General features: G+C 47.8%; 1 long non-coding RNA gene and 1 pseudogene across 2 annotated transcripts; one reads left to right on the top strand and one right to left on the bottom strand.

Annotated features, from left to right (window-relative positions):
• LOC136510602 (disease resistance protein Pik-1-like) overlaps positions 1-10,312 on the bottom strand; it is a 117,948-nt pseudogene extending 107,636 nt beyond the window's left edge.
• Positions 10,313-11,527: 1,215 nt separating this feature from the next.
• On the top strand, positions 11,528-14,425 carry LOC136514423 (uncharacterized). 2 transcript variants are annotated; one of them, XR_010773642.1, is made up of 5 exons: positions 11,528-11,677; positions 12,334-12,404; positions 12,886-12,941; positions 13,585-13,739; positions 13,829-14,425. It is a non-coding gene; the product is annotated as an uncharacterized lncRNA (long non-coding RNA). The 2 variants fall into 2 exon arrangements; XR_010773643.1 differs by lacking the exon at positions 12,334-12,404.
• The last annotated feature ends 511 nt before the right edge of the window (positions 14,426-14,936 follow it).

Raw genomic sequence — 14,936 nt, 5'->3', positions numbered from 1 at the left:
CCCAAGGGGTCGGGCGAAACGGAGCCCACACCCTCGGGGTCGGGCGACACGGGGCCCGTGCCCTCAGGGTCGAAGGAGATGGAGATCGACCGTCCCTTCGGGGTCGGTCGAGACTAAAACAGGTCCTTGATTATCTTTGGGTCGTCGTCCTCGGTCTTCAGATCTCTTCTTCGGGTATCCCTAATACTGATACCCGACACTATAGTATCCGTTGTAGTAGTTACCCCTGTAATAAATGGCCGCTTCGCGGTAGTAGAGTCTCACTAGCCATCTAATGACCATGGTTATGCCACTTGAACTTTGGCTATTGTAAGACCACCTTTTCTATATCAATAAAGCTCGGTATTTTATATTAAATTTGCATGCCATTTATGTTAAACAGTCGGTATTTGTGCTAGATGTACTTGGACTCTGGAAACGAGGGCCCGACACCGCCACCCGCACGTTTTGCCGTGGCCCCATGCCAGACACACAGGCAAAGTTAATGCGCGCCTTTATAAAGTGTATTAGAATTGGACATGCATTGCATTCAGGAAGAAAATGGAGCTCTTATTAAAAAAAGGTTAAGTGTATTTTACAACCCCTAACCTGCATATGAGTCTGATTTTCAACCTTAAAATACAAAACGGGGTACTAGACACCCTCAAACTGTTGAAACCGGACAGATTTGGTCCTTTAGTAGATTTCAAGGATGATTTTCTATTTCACAAAAATAATAATTTGGTCTAATATCTAAAGATTATTAACTAATCAATTTTAAATCAGAAAAAAATATGAAACTAATACCATTTTCTAGAAAAATGTATCTAACTATTGGTAACCTATTTACAGTTATTTGGAACTTATTTATTTATGTTCCAATTTTGTTTTATTGCATGTGTTCCGTTTTATTAGAAACATGATGATCAAATAAGATTCAATAACTCCTGTAAATCTGTTTTATTGCTTGTGTTCCAGTTTCATAGTTTATGGTTGAAAATCGAACTTTCTTATAACTTGAATGTTGAAAATGCATTTTACCCTTAAAAAAGAAATCTGAAGTGCGAGGGTGATTATTAGTTTGCGTACCTCTTGTCAGAGAGGAAATTCGATATGTCGTTGGTGAGACTTTCTTCGGTTGCTGCTTGCGTGCTACTTTCCACAGACTGTACAGCATCATTATTCGTCACTTGACTGAAGATAGCTCCGAGAACCTCCAGCATATCAGGGCTCTGGGAGAGCGAAACGAAAGCTCGGCACCGGAACTCATGCCCAATTTCGCGGTACACCAGGTCGGCAAGGGTTGTCTTGCCCGTCCCTGCAAATCCTTGGATGCACACCATTTCGTGCTCTTGCAGCAGCTTGATGAGGTCCTTCTTTTGTACGTCCACGCCCACAAGCTCCGAAGCATCCTCGTGGAGGAAGCCAGCTCGAAGGTCTAGGCTCCGCTTGATAGGGTTGGAGATGACTTCAGCAGCAGCAGCCTCGACACGACACGTCCATTACTCTGATCTTAAATCTATGGAATAGGCTCTTCAAGCTGCTTCCGCGACCGTTGCCGCCGCCGTCGCTGGGCTCCAAACCGAGCATGAAGTTGTCAATGCCATCCTCCATGTCGTAGGACAGCTCCCGAGCATCTACCATCCACTTCTTGCACTCTGCATCGAGATCCTCCCTCTCCATATTCTGGGAAGAAATGAGTGCAGGGAGGCCACCTCGGATTTGATGAACTCGATATCGCGGCGGCACACAGGTCCAAGAAGACGTTGGCCCTAATGGATCTTAGATTCCGCTTGGGAAAAGCCTAGAGGGCAGCTTGGCCATAGGCCGGTTGTTGGAATTGAAATGCAATCTGCCACTGCTTTTATAAAGAAGCCGGCTGCCTCCTCCTGCTCTAGCATATTCTAAGATATTGAGCATATTCCTAATATATGGTGTAACACATCGGGTGTTTAAATACTAAAACATGCCATGTCATCATATGCATAGCACATCATTCATATGTTAGTGAAAATTTTGATATGCATACACTAAAACAAGTTTACCTTTATGTTATATGTGTTGACTTGTATGGCTTGAATTGAGTTAAAATTTTTTATATTGAATTGAATTTCCGAAAACCCCAATTTTCAGTATTTAAATCCTACCCTAAAAACCTAATTCAAAATCTAAGCACATTTTGGGGTTGAGCCTAAAAGCAAAAGTGTAGAGCTTGTCGAGTTGTACAAAGTTTGTTTTTGGCGTTTTCAAAGTTGTTATATAAAATTTGAAGTAATTTGAAAAGGCGAAATGTACTTAAAGTGTCCCCTTTTGAATTTAAACTTGCATTTCAAAATGTAGACCGAATTTGGGGGTGGTTATAAAAGAAAAGTTGTAGAACTTTGAATTTTGAACAACTTTTATTTTTGAAGATTTTTGAGTTGTTACATAAATTTGGGAGTAATTTAGAATTCAAATCGAGTGGCAATTCTGTAATTATGGCAAACAGTGCCGTCGAGCAGCTGTCACCGCCGGCGATCTTCTTTCTGCTTCCAGGCGCGCTCGTGGCTCTCTTTGGCTCCGCGCTGGCGTGGAGAAGGCCGCGGCGTGGCTTCTTCTGGCTTCCTGGCCGCCTTTAAAGTCCAGGTGCCGTCGACGTTCTCCTTTTTCTCCTCCTCTGCTTTTCCAGTCGCCGCCGCCGCTGCTCCGTTGAGCTTTGTCGTCGCCGTAGCGCCTTCTCATCCTCGGCAAAGTACCGTCTGAGCTCCGCTTGTTCCTTGCGCACCCAGCCAACCAACTATTGCCGCTTGATTTCGCCGAGATAACGCTGGTCGTGTCTTTCTTCCTCGCGGCCGACAGAATCTCCGTCGAGCGCGTGTCACCGTGGCCAGAGCTCTTCGGTGCGCCTTTGCTCTTGCTCAGCGTAGCTCCAGCTTCGCCTTGTGGCCGTGTAGCTTTGTGCTCTGTTGATTGATCATTTCTTCCACCGCAGTCGCCGGGACACCGCCATCGACGACCGTTGCTCCGTCGTGGCCGCTGTGACCGACGACCGGCGTCTCAGTTGCTTCTCCGGTTCCGCTCTTTGCTCCATCGAGTTCGGGGTGAGCTGCTGAACCTTCCCATGCACTTTGTTTAAACCGCTACCGGCTTGGTTTCGCCGGCGTAGCGCAGCCATGCCGTCGTGGCCGCCATGGCCGGCGTCGAGCTCGGTTTGAGCTGTTATCGATGCAATATGTGACACCAGTAGATGCGCCTTGTCGTGGTGATCACAGTGGTACCTTTGCCATCGCCGTTGGTCTCACCGGCGGCAACAAATCGCCGGTCAGAGCGTGTATCGCCGGGGTCAGCGCGGGAGGAAGGGGATGACAGGTGGGGTCATGGTGGCGGTGGCAGTTTGTATTGAAACTGGAATTTTTCTTTTTCAGAAATGAATCAATAGTGTATGCTTTTGTTATTTTTGTGTAGAATTAATTATAGCTCCAAAAATTATGAAAATTTTTGTGTGACCTCTCTGTGATGTATAATATTTAATAAAAATATTAAATGTGGATTTTCAGTACTTTTTGAATGTGATAAAAATTGCTCAATTAATTAATAAATGAGTTTCCATGATTTTTCTAGGCTTAAATAATTATCCAAAAATTATAAAAATTGTTTTGCCACTTAGTTATCATGTGATGAACCTTTACAAAAATTTTGAGCTCAATTGGAACAAGTTGATTTATTTCATAATTTTGAATTAAATAATTAATTCATAAAAGCAAATAGTAACCTTTAATGATTTAGGTTGTGTTTGAAATTTTGGATTGAGTGATGACCTTGGGTCATTAGTTGGTAATGATCCTTGGCAATTGAAGTAAGTGTTATGAAAATAGTTTAGTTAGTTTTGACTTGTAACTGTACCGCGAAGGAAAGTTGTATTCAAGTTTTTAACGTTCGCATCCATCATCAAGCATCATGTTTTATATCTCGCATCATATTAAACATGGCATTGTTACTACGTGTAGTGAACGAAGGTGAGCACATGGTAGTTAATCAAGTTGTAGAGGAGGTTAATCCGTTTGTGGAGGTTGGATTTGAGATCGGTGGAACGACTCCGGAACCGGACTTTTCCGTCAACGAAGGCAAGCCCCGGATGCATTTAAACCTACCTTGTGTTTTACAAATTTTTATCGCTTTTGCTTTTATATACTACATTAAGTGATTAGGAGTCCAGTGGAAACCTAATTGGTGCATTACCAACCTTGTTTTTCCATATCTACCTTGTTACCAGTTTTAATTCGTAATGCCTAGTTATGCTTAGCCATGCTTAGACAGATAAAGGTCAAGTGATTACCTGTCACCTGTGTGATATAAAAAGGGTTTTTGGTTACGGTCGGTTATTCATGTTGTCATGAGATATGAGCTTGTGGAGTAATAAATCTAGACCGGGCGGACTCGGTGTGTGAGAGCCACAAGACATGGAGGTCTTGTGAGCAGGTTCTTTCCGCCTGTGTCGATTAAGAACCGTCTGTTGTTGAACTGTGTGAGATGAGACTTTGTAGTACTAACCACATACTCCGGTAAGCCTTAACTTGGCGATTCTATTACGAGAATGGCTACTCGCGCACTGGGAGTGGAGAGATGGCGAGAATAGCGTGTACCCGCATGGCAATGGGCCGGATTGGTGGAGTACTGTATTCTCGAGTGGCGTGGACCCGTTCTTGTTTTAGGGGAACTGAGGGTAGGTTGGTATATGTAGGTCGGGGACCTGCATATGTCGTGTGGTCTAGAATTCCCAGCTGGGTTTAATCGGTTCGAATCGTCGTTGCTCCTCGGTTATGGAGACTCAACTCTCTGTTCATCATCATAGTTTAATAACTAAAACTTGAGTAAGGTTTGAGAGAGTGTTGGATATAAAGTTTCATGATTTCAATACGGATCATGTCAGCTTTGTATATGGTCTTTTTGATGATAAAAATGTTGTTATAAAGAATCTTGTTAGAGAGCTTTTACGCAAAAGAACTTTGATTATTGCTAAAGCCATACCTTGAATCCCTGAGCCTGCATTCCTGAGTCTTCTCAGTTTTTATTCCGGTTAAGTCTTGTTGAGTACTTTTATACTCAGGGTTCGTTGACCCTTGTTGCAGGTGAGGCGCATGGGCAGGTCTGTTTTGGACCGTGCTGCATGACTGTTGTTCAGGTCGATGACGATAAGTGAATGTGTGATCCTTGGGCAGGATACTTATATTGTGTGTTTGTATTATGTTACTAATGCCACTCCACTACTACTATAGTTTGTAATAATTATCTAACTTAGTTTGTAAGGTATGAAACAACTGGTTTGTAAACTAAGTTATTGTAAGACTTTCGCTATTTTACCCTTATGTAGATATTTGAATAAATGTTGTAATACTGCAATGACTCTGTAATGGGATCCTGCTCGGAAATCGTGGATGATTCGGGGTTCCCCGAGGACACCCGACAGTCTTCTTAAGTTATCGGGAACATATGCATGGTCGTCAAAGGTCATTGGACAGTGACAGGTGTATGTGGGCCTATAATTTAGGAGGTTCTGCCACATATGGCTTGGAAGCCAAGTAAAAGTAAAGTGCTGAAAAAGTAAGATACAAGTGCAAGACACTAGGCTTATCTATCATTCTCTTCCTAAGTCTTGTGCCGAGCATTGGAAGTGATCTGCTGTAGCCCGATCCTCTCCCTCATCTCTTGGAACTTGGACTTTCCCAACGACTTGGTGAGGATATCAGCTAGCTGATCAGTGGTGACAATGTGGCGGGCCTTGATGCTTCCATCCTTCAAGCAGTCCCTCATGAAGTGGTACTTGATGCGAATGTATTTGCTTCTTTCATGGAAGAAAGGATTCTTGGCCAGAGCTAGAGCAGACTTGCTGTCCACCTTCAGCTCAACCACATCTACATTCCTGCCAAGGAGCACTGCCAGCATCCTTGACAGCCATAGTGCCTGAGTTGTTGTAGTGGTGGTGGCGATGTACTTTACTTCACAGCTCGAGAGGGCCACCACCTTCTGCTTGAGGGACTGCCAGCTGACCAAGCAACCACCAAGGAAGAACATGGTCCCGGTTGTGTTCTTGCTAGTGTCCACGTCGCCAGCGAGGTCACTGTCGTAGTAGCTGACGAAACGCGCCATGTCGGGTGCCCTACCATAGTGGAGACCGTAGTCGAGTGTGCTCGCCACATAGCGAAGCATGCACTTGATAGCCTGCAGATGTTCCATCGTGGGCCGCTCCATGAACCGGCTCACATACCTGACGGTGAACGCAAGGTCTGGTCGGGTATGGACCAGGTAGCGCAAGCTCCCAATCAGCCGCTAGTAGTGAGTTAGATCGACCTCCTCTGCCTTGCTGTCCTAACTGAGCTTGAGTCGCTCCTCTATCAAGGTGTGGGCTAGATTGCAGCCCGTCATGCCGCTGAGCTCGAGGATGCGCTTGTCATAGTGGGTTTGGCGGAGGGCGATGCCGCTGGCGTCCTGGGGCACTTCGACGCCAAGGTAGAAGTAGAGAAGGCCGATGTCGCTTATGTCGAACGCCTTCTTCATATGTGCCATGAACGCCTCCACCATCTGTCCTTCAGCACCGGTGATGATGAGGTCATCGACGTAGATGCCGACCAGTAGGACATTATGCCCGCTGCCCTGCTGGTACACCGCTGCCTCATGCACACTCTGCTCGAAACCCATCTTCTTGAGCGTGGCATCGAGCTTCGCGTTCCAAACACACGGGGCCTATCGCAAGCCATAGAGGGCCTTGCGTAGGCAGTACACCTTGTCTTCTTCTCCAGCGATGGCTAAGCCCAGTCACTGGCGCATGTACACCTCCTCCTTGAGGTCGCCGTAGAGGAAGGCGAACTTGACGTCCATGTGGTGGACCTGCCACCCCTCCCAAGCCGGCAGCGTGAGGAGGACATGGACTAACTCCATGCGCTCCACAAGGGCGAAGGCATCATCGTAGTCGATCCCCTCTTGCTGGACAAAGCCGCATGCCACCAGTCGTGCCTTGTGCTTGATCACCGTGCCCTGCTCATCCTTCTTGAGCTTTAACACCAATTTGAGGGTGATGGGATGGTGGCCGCCGAGTAGTGGCACCAACTCCTAGGTGCGGTTCTACTACATAGACTTGAGCTCCTGCTCCATCATGGCCCGCCACACTGGATCACCCTATGCCTCAGCATATGTGGTTGGCTCACCGGCGTGCGTCAGATAAAGCTGGGCGAAGAGCCGCTCTGCCTGCTCTGAAGCAAACTGGTCACTGAGGATGTTCGCCATCATGCGGTACAGCAGAGGCTCATCATCCTAGTATGTGTCCAAGTGGTCTTCATTGTCCTCTAGCGGCGTTGCATACTCGATCTCCGGTTGCCCTGCATGCGCTGGTTTTACAGCTGGCAAAACAGAGGATGCCGTAGCTGGGGACAGAGGTGGTGAGGTCGGCTGGGGAGCTAGAGTGGTCGGCCATGCTACCGATGTGATCGGCTGGCTTGCCGACGTGGTCGGCTGGCATGCTGACCAGGTTTCGACCGCCGTCGATGAGCTTCTAGGCTCCCCTAGATTTGGTGAAGGCAAGCACGGCAAAGTTGTTGATGTGGTCGACGAACCTGCTAAAGTGGTCGGCGAGGCCGGTGAAGTGGTCGGTGCTGGTCCTCTAACCCACTCGTACTCGACAGTGAAGTCCCGCAAAGCTGCCGCCGATCCATCGTCAGCCGCCATGTCCCACGCCTAGCCACGGCCTTCGTACAACACAACATTGCGCGCTACCCGCCCACGCCGCGTCACCGGGTCGAGTACGCGATAGGCCTTAGCCCTTTCAGCATAGCCGATGAAGACTCTAGGTGAGCTGCGATCGTCGAGCTTGCCGACATGGTTGAGCACCTTAACGAATACCACCCATGCTAGACTTCATACGGTGTCTTGCCGTCGAGCGCCTTGGTTGGCGAGCGGTTGAGTAGATGCACGGCGGTCATCACCGCCTCGCCCTAGTAGATCGCCGGCATCCCTCTTTGCTTGAGAAGGGCGTGGGCGGTAGCCACCACCGTCTGGTTACGGCACTCGACAATGCTGTTCTGTTGCAGGGTGTATGGCGTGGAGCAGTGGCGCTGGATCCCTTTGTCGGCGCAGTACGCTGCGAACACAGCCACCGTGAATTCACCGCCATTGTCTGTGTGTAGCACCCAGAGCTTGCGGACGCACTCCTTCCTAGCAGCAGCTTGTTGGTGCTTGATGGCGTCTGTAGCTACCACCTTGGTGTCGAGCAGGACTGCCCACATGTAGTGGGATACATCATCGACAAGGAGGAGGAAGTAGCGTCGTCCTCCAGGTGTAGCAGGTGTCACGGGGCCACAGAGGTCGCCGTGTACGAGCTCCAGCTTCTCATTGGCTCAGAAGCTCGCCTGGCGGGGAAAGGGGAGCCACCGCTACTTGGTGAGGACATAGGTGTTGCCGAACTGCTCCACATGCTTGACTTGTGGCATGCCCCGCACCATCTCCTTGTTGCCGAGCTGCTTCAGGGCCTCGAAGTTGAGGTGCCCAAAATGCTCATGCCAACGCCAGGCGTCATCATCACGGCGGGATGCAAGGCACATGGGCTACGCCACCTGCACATGGAGGACATAAAGGTGATTGGTGCCTCTGTTCACCTTGGCGAGAAGTCGGTGGTGGTGATCCTAGATGCACAGTACCCCATGCTCGATCTCCACGCACGAGCCATTCTCATCCAGCTATCCCAAGCTGATGATGGAGTTCCTCAGCGTGGGGATGTAGTAGACACTGGTGACCAACCGGTGCTCGCCAGCCTTGGTGGTGAAGACAACCGAGCTGACCCCCTTGATCTCGACGGCGGAGGCATCGCCGAACTTGATGGAGCTTTTCACGCCGGAGTCCAGATCGGAGAAGAACTCACGCCGACCAGTCATGTGGTGGGTGGCGCCAGTGTCGAGATACCAGCCGTCGATCTTGTCGTCGCTGGTAGCGGTGCCGAGAAAGGCATGGGCGCGTGGTTCATCGAGATGGAGTAGGGCGGAGCCGATCAACGAGGGAAGGGGGAAGCTTGAACCTTTCACCTCCTCCCCTGTTTCTTGTCATAGCTCAACACACCCGTGCACCAAGAACAGAGCATGGTCCCCCTCCTCTGCTTGCGCGACGTGAGCCTACCCACCACGACGTGGAGTAAGGCGGCAGTCCTTGGCCCAATGGCTAGTCTTGCCGCAATTAAGGCAGGTATCATCCCGGGTCGCCTTGCGCTCGCCGCCATCAGCACCAGCCTACGCCCGGGGTCCTTTCTCCTCCTTCTTGCCATGGCGTGGTCGCCGACTATGCTCCTTGGGCGAGCCAGAACTGAAAGCCTCGTCCTTCTTCTTCTTCTCGAAGGCCCGCCACTGCTCGGCGGTGTAGAGCAGCTTGCCTCCGACGGCGCTCGACTCGGTGTGGGGCCTCCTCGCGATCTTGCACTGCCTTGATCCTCCCAGTGACCTCCTCGATGGAGAGTGCCTCGAAATCATGGAGCGTCTCGATCGCCAGCACGATCTGGGACTACTTCTTGGTGATGCACCGCAAGAGCTTCTCCACCGCGCGAGCGTCGGTGATGTCGGTGTCGCCGTTGCGCTCCATCTGCTCCTTCATGCTAGAAAGGCGAACGGCGAAGTCTTCGACTTGCTCACCGAAGTTAAAGTTGAGGCCTTCCCACTCCTGTCGGAGCCGCTGCAGTGTCGCTCGGCGGATCCGGTGGTCGCCGAGGCGCGTGGTGGCGATGGAGTCACAAGCCTCCTTTGCCGTCGCCTTGTTGGCGAGGGAGGCGCCGATCTCTGGCGGCACGGCGGCGCACAACGCATTCAGCGCCCGCCGATCGTCGTGGAACTCGGCATCACCGAACTCGACCGCATCCCAGAGCTGTCGCGCCTGCATCTTGACCTTCATCAACAAGCTCCACTCGTGGTAGTTGGTCCTCGTGAGCATCAACCATGGCATCCCTGCTCCAGAGTCGCGGTAGACCGTCTGCACCACTAGCGAACGGCCGCGGCGCCCACGACGCCGCTCCGGCAAGGGCGAAACCGGTTGGCGCCTCGTGGAGCTCCGCGATCCTCCAGCAGGCGGGCGCTCCATAAGTAAGATACAAGTGCAAGACACTAGGCTTATCTATCAGATGAGACCTGTACCGCTCTTGGACCAACAAAGCAGTGAGCTTCTCCACGACGGGCCCCAGGGCGCCTGTGGCTACACTCACGGTAGGCTGTCAGCGCCATGGCGATCTCACCTCACCTCATCTCACTCTCTCGTTGCCATCTAGTGAGTGTGGCTACACTCACTAGATAGGTGCTCGTACCGTCAGGATGATGAGGTACATACGCATGCTTGTGATGTCGTCCCGTAAGCTACATGCACGATCCCTTGCTTTGCACTAGCTACTTCTGCAGCATGCGTGTGGTGTGGTGCCATGCATGGCAGCACCCCATTCCTTTCCCAAAAGCCCTTTTCTTTTCGATTATGAAAAGACGCACATGACAACCTTCGTTGATACCTTTTCTTTTTCTAGGAAAAAGGGCTGAGTGAGGGTCCTACTATGTATGAAAATAATTAGCCGGTGGGAAACACTAAGCTTGTGCAAAAACAACAATACACTGCATGCGTAGTAACAACTATACAAAAATTCACAAGCCTGAAAGGCCCACAAGGAACGCCGAGGCTCCAAAATGGAGTAGTACAAGAAGATCATCAGGAGCAAAACCCTTTGGGCTGAGATTAACAATGGCATCCTCCTAATAATCTCGCCAAACGACGAAGTAACTGAAAAAAAAAGAAAGGACACTGACTTAGCTTGTTCCAGACATGCACACTTGGATATCCTGGTTCATAGCTTGTTGCATTTCTAAGCTTCAGAAGAATTATTGTTGGGAAATCTCAAGAGGATGTTTCGTCGGAAATTAAGGTTGTGAGTTAAGCCAAGCTGGCTTGCTATCCACGTAAGACATCTTTGCATATAACGCCTGTGAGCATCAGGGTTTGAAATTTCGACCGACATTTCACGATTTTCAGTCCTATTGGTGACCTCTGGCCTGGTAAATGCCTATACTGATAATTTCGTTTTTTCATCTGGATGAAATTTGTTCAGATTTTTCAGTGTTTAGTCAAAATTTGACAAAATTTTAAAGATATCAGCCGAAGTTTGAGCGATTTTCGATTGTTTCCACTTGTCCCCTCCGGTATTTGTATCATGACTTGTAGTCCAAACCCTGCTGGTGCTCACTTTATTAAGGTGCCCACCTTACAAAACAAGACCACCTTTAGCATCATGCCAACCTTCGTATCTTACCAAGGAACATGATTCTCAGCATTGTGTCTGCCACAAGCTAAGTCTGGTATGTGTGATGCGGCATAAGACGGAAGCAAAAGAAAAAGAAGCGAGTATCTTCAAAAGATAATGTTACTTGCGTGCCTGGAAAAGAATATAATCCAAGCGAGTACTATATTCAGTTATATTCGCACAATATGATGGTTCCATTGGATCAGGCCACAAAACTCCAAGCCTAGCCTAAAACTCCAAGCCTGCATAACTCAGATCAGGCCACAAAACTTAACTGCCACGGATCTTCCTTCTTCCTCCCTGCTGCCTCCTGCGCCACTGTCTGTCTGTCCCCGTCGACACAGGCCACCAGCCGCTGCTCTTCAAGTACTACACTTCTGCCTTGCTCTCCGGCATCCGGCCGCAGTCTGTGAGGTTCCTCCGATCCCTCTGCTTCTTTCGTCTTGTGCGATGTGATTTCTTTTCCAAGGCACTGGCATGGATTGCCTCACGAGATCCCATGCTCTTGCCATCTATACCGGCTATTTTACAAGAAAAAATATCAGCCGCCGGGCACTTGAGAAAATGTGAAAGATCTACTTCCTTCTTTTCTTTGGTTATAAGCAACAAACTTTTCTTTTTTAATTTAATTTATTCGGTGCATACTTTTATATCAGCTTTAGTTCAGCATGCATCGTGATAAAGACTAATAAAACACTTTGCCACAATTAGTTAGTTTCCTTAATTAAATTGAACTGCAGATAAGATATGGTTCTATCATGCAGTTTATGTGGCTACTATACTAACCAGCGCTTATATATTGTGTTCAACGGCTGAACCCAACTCCCGGAATTAACTGTACTAATAATATGGAGATTGCGTATAAATGCCAATGAGTTAATATTGTCAATTACAAAATTTTGAACAACTCATATCCAGAGAAGTGTCATTAGCATGTTCCTACTTTCTACGTAACTTAATTACTACCCAGTTGTATTCAACCCATTTTGTTGAACTCACCGAGTCACTGTTAAGAACAACACGACAGTGCATGTGGACACAAGAATTGAAAATGGACTTGGTCTGTGTAGGGTACTCAGTGCCTTTAGGCAAGGATGTGACCTAATAAGCGTCTCTATAGCTGCCGCTATAGCAGTTTGAGGTAAGGTGAAGCTATTTGCTTTCAAGTATAGTTTAGAGGCTATAGCCATTTTGCTCTGCTATTAGCTGTTAGAGAGGCTCTCCGCCGCTACTAGAGAACAGACTTTAGAACGATGTCCCAATTTAGCATTAGCCTCGGCATTTTTTGCCCCCGGGACTAAAGGACCCTTTAGTCCCGGTTGGTAATACCAACCGGGACTAAAGGTCCCTGCCCAACGGTCGTCCGCGGGGCAGGGATCTTTAGTCCCGGCTGGTATTACCAACCGGGACTAAAGGTTTACCTTTAGTCCCGGTTGGTAATACCAGCCGGGACTAAAGCTTTTAGTCCCGGTTTGGGTTATTCCCCGGGAATAAAGATTAATATTTAGTCCCGGTTTGGACCCCTAACCGGGACTAATTATCCCGGCCTATAATTCTGCTCAATTCTTCCTCCCCGAGCCCGAGCCATTCCATTATTCAAACTCACTGCCTCTGTTCTTCAGCTTGCTGTTGTTCTTGCACTCTCCCCCTCCATTGGTGTTGCTCTTCGATTTTGGAGGTAACAAACTTAATCCTCTTATGTTTTATCAGTAGCTTATCTCATTTTGCAATGTAGATGCATGTGTAACTTTATATGTTGGACTTTATTATGATTTTATATGTCATTTTTAGCTCAAAATCACATGATGATTTGCATATATGTTTGGATAAACAAAAGTTAAATTAGTTCATCAAAATCACGCCTCGCTCGTCCTCGCTGGAGCACGCGCCATTCTCGTCCCCGGTGGCTTACGTGATCTTAGAATTAATTTTTCCATGAAATGAAAAACTTAGAAAATTGTTAGAAAATTGTAGAAAATCCGTACTAGTTGAACTTGCGGACCGTGTTCATCTCGGCGAGCATGTTCTCTGCCGAGCGGTAACGGACGTCAAGGAGGAGCTTTGATTCTACGAGGGAGAGCGGCAACGGTCGTGGAAGACCGTGTTCCCTTTCTCGTAGAATCGGAGCTCTTCCTTGGCCAAGTACGGTGCCGTCCGGTGGAGAAATGCTCGCCGAGATGATCACGTAAGCAAGGTCAACTAGTACGGATGGTTATTTATTGAAACATGTTTTTGAGCTATAATTTGATGGATATTTGAAAATATGAAATTTACACTAGTTTGCAAAAATAAGTATAGAAAGTAGATGACAACTGTTACAGGATCCTCGGCCTCTCGTTCGGTTGCGAAACGACTGAGGCCAGAACTCCCTCTCATTATCTGCGGCAAGTGTAAGCAGAAGATTGTGATGGAGTACCGAGTCAAGAGACAGGGACCCAACAAGGGTCGTGTTTTCTACAAGTGCCCGGATCGCGATGTGAGTTTCTTACGCATTTTATAATTATGGCTAATTGACCTGCTTTTCTTGAATATTTTTGACTAAATATTTTTTGGCTTTAATTTCAGTGGGAGGGCAATGGATGCGATGGTTGGTACTGGGAGGAAGATTATGCTACATACATGCAGAATTTGGGTGCGCTTGAGGTAGCGGATGCTGCTGATGAGGCAGTGAGCCAGCAGGAGAAGCTTATTGATATTCAACAGAAGAATGATTTGTCTGTTTTAGTTGCGTACGATCACAAAATAATTATGTTACTGAAGTGCATTGTAGTTTTAGTTTGTTTAGTGATAGTTGGGATTGCTTACGTTGTAGCCAGGCTTAGTTAATTAATCAACCGTGTGTGTGTCATTTATGTTGTGTAATAAAATACTTAATTATGTTCAAGGTTTTCATAATTTGTCGTGTAATACAGATTATGTCACGCCATTGGATGTACAATGCCGATCGCCGCTCCCAAGACTTTATAGAGGGCTTGCACTATTTCTTAGGTGTGGCCGAGGCAAATAAGCGGGATGGTTTCATATGCTGTCCATGTGCCCTATGTAAGAATTTAAAGGAATATTCAAGCTCAATGAGTCTTCATTCACATTTGCTTAAGTCAGGTTTCATGTCAAACTATATATGTTGGACTAAGCATGGAGAAAGCGGGGTCATGATGGAAGAAGGTGAAGGAGAAGATTTAGACATTGATGACATTATTGCTCAGTATGGTGCCTTTGATGATACTACAATGGGGGGAGATGAAGAAGAGGTAGCGGTAGAAGATGATCTCGGTGATGCTCTTGGCGATGCCATTCGTGATGCACAACAAGAATGGGAAAGTGAAAAAGAGAAAGTTAAGTTGGAGCGCATGCTTGAGGATCATAGGAAGTTGCTATACCCGACGGCCGAAGAGGGGCAAAAAAAGCTGAGTACAACACTGGAATTGCTACAGTGGAAGGCAAAGAATGGTGTATCCGATAAGGCATTTGGGAATTTATTAAACCTCATAAAGAAGATGCTTCCGAAGCCAAATGAATTGCCCACCACTACGTACGAAGCAAAAAAGGTTGTCTGCCCTTTGGGATTAAAAATCCAGAAGATACATGCATGTCCTAATGACTGTATCCTCTACCATGGCAATGAATACGAGAATTTGGATGAATGCCCGGTATGTAAAGCATCGCGGTATAA

This window comes from Miscanthus floridulus, chromosome 16 (assembly GCF_019320115.1).
Source record: "Miscanthus floridulus cultivar M001 chromosome 16, ASM1932011v1, whole genome shotgun sequence".
Taxonomy (NCBI): Eukaryota; Viridiplantae; Streptophyta; class Magnoliopsida; order Poales; family Poaceae; genus Miscanthus; species Miscanthus floridulus.
This window is presented reverse-complemented; position numbering and strand designations above follow the sequence as displayed.